Consider the following 6,000-nt stretch of genomic DNA (forward strand, 5'->3'; position numbering starts at 1 on the left):
TCGCCTTTTGCTGGGCCAGCCAGGGGTCACCTAAATATATATCATGACCATGTAACTCATTCACCATATATAGAAAGGCTCATTCAGTTATATGACTGCCTATATCAATTTGAATGCCAGTCACCATGCTTGTGGAGAGTCTCATGAAGTCTTCAAAGCCAGTCATTTTAACAGAGGGAATTTCAATGCACAGGAGCTTATGCTTGTTAACATAGAATTGAGAAATAAGATCATAGACATTACATTCACTGTCTATCATTGCTCTAGTTGAAAAGGCATTATCTACTAGAGCATCAACAGTGAAGGATTTGAATATTATCTTAGATTTAAATCTTCTTCATTGCTTTCTCATAAGCTTCTTATTTCACTTCTTTCAGTGTCTTTTGATTGAAGCTACTCTTTTCCTAAATTCTCACTCATATCCACATCATTGTCATTCAGTACTGGCTTGAGGATCATCTTAGCTATCATGAGAGTGGCAGAGCATCTGAGAGGTTTGAACAGACAGCTCTTAATCATATGACCTCTAGCTCTGCATCTCAGATACAGGCCTTGCTCTCTTCATTGATTAACCTCTGTCTGATTTATCAATTTGATGTGGCAGGTGCTTGAGGTCACAGCATCAGGAGAGAGATTCATCAGATCATCAGTGGAAGCTTGAGATCAGTTTCATCAGTCAAGAACAGCATGACAAAGTAGAGAGTGTGAATTAGATATTATATGATCTGAAGAAGATCTGCTCTTACAATGTTTAGATCATTGTCTTAAAGTCTTAAGCTCAGAGAGTTGATGATCAACTAATCTAAGCTCCCTGCAGTAATTCTCATAGAGAGATGGTTCCCTTACACCTATCATGCCTTCCCTCAGCTCCATGCTTAGAGTGGATTTCAAATACCTCTTTTTAATGCAATCATCTTATCTGTGATCATCAGCTTCCAGTAGTAGTTGATTAAATTCAGGCAAAAAGTCAAAGAGAGCTCTTCTACTCTGTTATAAATTGTTGAGCTTTTGCATAGTCTTTTCCTGTCATGCAGAATCACTAAAAAGCATATGTGTCTGCTTCAGTAAGCTCTCTACTGTGAAGTTGATCTTGTTCTTATTATTCTCAACTCAGAGGTAAACTTGAGCTGCTGTCATTCCTTTCAGTCTTGAGTACACATATCAAGCACATTCCTCATTATTATCTAAAGCTTTTTCATTAATTTTAAGTTTTGATTGAAGCTTTAGCTCTCACTGAGAGTAGTGCTTCAGATTAGAATCATCATACTTCTTGCAGTCTGGTAGGTTGATCTTTGATCTTCTGACTGCAATGAGTGGTTGTGAGTTCAATTGAGAGAGGATTGATGTTGAGATGTTCAAAGCTTGTCATAGATTAACTATTTCAGCTTGCTGAGCTGCTATTAAATCTTTGTTCTCATGCTGGACCTGTTCCTGCTGTTGAAGAAAGGTCATTCATTGTTGTTCAAAGCTGCTGAGGGTGTTCCTGCTCATTGCTTCATGTTGATCCATTTGTTGTACAAGTCTGCTGCTTTATCTCATTCAGCTAGACATTTTCAATGTTGCTTGTTTGTTTGTTAGCATGATTGCTAACCCAGTCTATTCATATACTAGTGCTATCACTGAACTTCATGATGCAGAATTTAAGGCTCCCAGTGACCTATCAATGAAAGGAGTGAAGCAATTCGTAATGTAAAGGGTTAAGCTCTAAGAACTAGAGGCTAGTCCTCCTATATAACAAGGACGAATTGCTTGAGAAAGGGAAGAAAAGAATGAGATGAGAACTTGAGCTTAAGCAAGCTCACGTAGCACGATCACGTGCGCACGTGCGAATGATGGCTAGGCTGAGTCAGCCAGCCAGAGCAAATCTAGGGGTTCAACCTCTTATACAAAAGATATTGATCTCTTTTGATTATAGCATTCAGCTTGTAAAAGTCAACACAGAATCATAGCTTCTTCCTACTGCAGGTAATTAGAATTGAGAAGGCATAGAAGGCTGAACTTAAGATGATGAAGCTCTTTGCTAGATTGACTTCAAGATAGATCTTCACTGCCTTCAGCTCCTTTAGATTCATCTTATATAGAGATGCATGTCTAATGCTCTGAATGAGATTGCTGTCAGGCTAAAGCTCTATTTTAAAATCAATATTTTTTCTTAAAGAGGGTAATTTGTTTGATGCTTTTTTTAAGAAACAGTCCTTTTGATCTTTCAACCATTCTGATAAATTGCTAATCAGCTTCTTATCAGACTTATTCTCAGCTTTCATCAAACCTCTCTTCTTCTCAAACTGTCTATTAATTTCCTACAGACTGGTCATAAAGACTGTTGAGTGCTTGTTCTTCATATAATTATGAAAGAAAGTAGTTTCAATGAAGTTTATATTCATAGTCTGCTGTGCTGTTTTCCCTTAGGTCAGTCTCTGCTTTGTATTGAATATCATGACTGAACTGGTTCTTTTTGATTTGTAGAGCTGAGTCTGATACTTTTATTTGATCTTCTCATATAGCTTGACCTCTTTTCATTTTATATCTACCTGGTGCTCAGACTTATAGTCTGAATGCTTCAGTATTGATTAGAGTATCATCTTCAACATTGACTCTATCACCTATTCAGGGATAGACCTTTCACTCAGTCAAACCAGATATTAATTTTTAATATCAAGTCATATATCCTATACTGCTAACCACTTTCTTCTCAGTATGTGAAAGTGCTGACCTAGGTTCATTACCAGCAGAAGGATATTCTAAAATCTCCAGCCATTCACCCAGAGGTTTAGAGTTAATATATGATCTATCACTCCACTAGAGGTACTATTGTATCCCTTCATGTGGCATTTGAAAGGGAGTTCTTGAAACTTCCTATTGAAGAATCTTACTAACTCTATAATATATTGAATATCAATAAAATTCATATTATTTACTTCAGTATTTGCAAGAGAATTTATAAAAGTAGTAATTTTATTATAAGTTAATTTAATTCATATATTAAAGCTTTTTCTCTCAATCAAGTTCTTCATCTCAAATCTTTTATAGATTATTGAACTACTTGAGGTGAAGTCTTTTCTCAAACTTACTCTTTTTTCAAATTTACTGAAAACTTAAAGACATCATTTTCTATAAGTTCAGTGATTATCTATTGAAACTTCTGCTTCATAGGATAGTTTCTTGCAATATAGCCTCTCTTCTTACAGTAGTAGCACTGAATGTCTGAACAAATACTCAAGACTTTTTTCATAATAGAGAATTTCATAGCAGAGGTACTGAGAAAAGTCTGACTGTTGAAAGTCTACAAGATATTCTACTTGAAGATATTAGATTCATTTCTCCTCAAGCTCTTTGACTTCTGAGTAATATTGATTGTCTGGAGAATGTGAGCTGCCTGAGCATAGATTTTCTAAAACTCAGTATATATGTTGATAATTGCATTAACTACTGTTATCATTCTCTGAAGAGATTTCAGTTATATTGATATAGACAACTGAGAATAAACTAAAAAATAAAGATTAAAAAAAGAATATAAAATATTTTAATTGTCAAAGCAAAGATCATATAATATGATATTACTCATGTAAGCAATAGATAGAACTAAAGAAAGTAAATATTGAAACTGCTGTCACTGAGTCAGAAAAAAATTAAATCTGAGAGAAATCTTCTTTTTAAGTAAGATAGTTACACTAGAGACTTTGAATGTGAATCAGTTAATAAGTGAAAATTCTTTTACTATATATATCAAAGTAGCTTTTAATAAATATACTATTTCTACAAAAGCATTTGTAGATTTTAAAGCAAACTACTATATTTTTATTGATATAAGCTTTACATATAAATACATCAAAGCTTTAAAAGTAAATTTCAAAAAATAAAAAAAAATTATCAAATTATAAAATTCAATGATCAAAAAGAAACTTCAATCATAGAAGTTATTTTACTGCATTTGTGAGTAAATAAATGAAGATTTCTCAACATGTCAATACTAATGACAGATTTAAAAAGCACTGATATAATTCTAAAATAGTTCTGACTAACAAAGCAAGAGATATAACTAGATATAAAAATCAATATTTAGTATAATTAAATTTATAAATATTTATAAATAACATATCAAAAGAATATAATATAATAATTTCAAAAAAGATTCTAAAGAGATCAGTAATGAAGTTAGAGTATTAGCAAGATGCAGATCAATGTAACAGATTTATCAATAAGAAATTTAAGCAGAAGATTACAGAAAGATTTATAAGAGCTTAATAATAAAATAAATCAGATAAGTAGTAAAGAATAATATTTATTGAGAAAGTGATCTTTTATTATTATGAAAAAAGTAAGAAGTCAGAGATTTTTATTTCAAGTCTCTGTGAAATAAATAGAATCATTGAGAAGAAGATTACTATTAATGTAGAAATGAAGAATGAAGAGATAGTTGATAAATAGCTATCAGAGAATTATAAGAAATTCTATAATATTTTTTCAAAAAATAGTCTTTGATCAATTATCACTTTTTTAAAAAAGAGTGAACTATAAGATTAAGTTTAAAAAGAAAACAAATCTAAATAAAGTTATCAGCTATGTATTATTATATTAAATAAGCTCGAAAGAGCTTAAGACAGTCAAGTAATATTTTGAGACTAATCTAGAGAAGGGTTTTATCTCATCAGTAGTCTTTCTCTTTATATTTTTAATTCTTATAGCTCATACAGCAGACAAGCTGAGATTCTATATGAATTATCATCAGCTTAATATGATTTTAAAGAAGGACTGATATCTGATTTCACTAGTTGATAAGCTCATAAAATAGTTAAATGAAGTCAAATTCTTTATTAAATTGAATATTTATTAATACTTTCATCAAATACACATATACTCTGAGACTGAGAATTTAATAGTCTTTAAAATATACTATAAAATCTATAAATATAAGATTATACTTTTTGATTTAAATAATGATTCAGTGATCTTTTAGTACTTTATAAATACTATCTTTTTTGACTACTTAAATCAGTTCATAACTACTTTTGTAAATAACCTACTAATTTATAATAAAAATTTTAAGAGAATATAAAAAGTATGTCAAGAAGATGATGATTAAATTATAAAAAGCTGAACTATAGACAAGTATCTTAAAGTATGAGTTTTATATTCAACAGACAAAATACTTAAGTTTTATTATCACTGATCAAGGAATCAAAATAAATTCAGAAAAAATTACAGTGATATCATAATGAGCAGTATCTAATATAGTCAAGAAAGTTCAATTCTTTTTAAAATTCTGCAACTTCTATCAGTATTTTATTAAGAAATTCAGCTGGATTGTAAAATTATTATTTAAGTTCATTTGAAAAAATTAGTCTTTCAAGTAAAATAAGATCTACTAGTGTATTTTTAATCAAATAAAAAGAACTCTGTTCAAAGTCTCAATACTCTATCATTAAAACTCAAATTAAAAAATGCAGATGAAGATAAATATGTTAGATGATGCTATAGCTGATGTTCTATCTTAGTTGTATGAGAATAAATAGTAATATTTTATTATTTTCTACTCAAGTTCTATGAGTAAAGCAGAGAAATCTTATAAAATTTATGATAAGATAATGCTAGTAATTGTAAAAGTATTTACAGAATAACAAGCTAAGTTAAAAGATTTTCAGAGAATAGAAAAATTTAAGATTCTAACTGATCATTAAACTTTTAAATATTTTATAATAATTAAGAATCTCAATATCTGACAAATACAATAAATAGAGTTTTTCTCTCAATTCTATTTTCTAATTCAATATTAGTCTGGGTATTAGAATATACTAGCAGATACACTGAGTTGATCAAAGATTCAGAAACACTGTAAGAATACTCAGATGCAACTATTTCTCAAGTTAGAGAGATTGAATCTCAAAATTATTAAGAAATTTATTGAGATCAAAGCTCTATATATGAGTAAGTATATTTTTGATAAAGTCAAGACAAGAAATATAGAGATAAAATCACTGAGATTATGATATAAAAAAGTAC

The sequence above is a fragment of the Paracoccidioides lutzii genome (genome assembly GCF_000150705.2).
Source record: "Paracoccidioides lutzii Pb01 unplaced genomic scaffold supercont2.14, whole genome shotgun sequence".
NCBI lineage: Eukaryota > Fungi > Ascomycota > Eurotiomycetes > Onygenales > Ajellomycetaceae > Paracoccidioides > Paracoccidioides lutzii.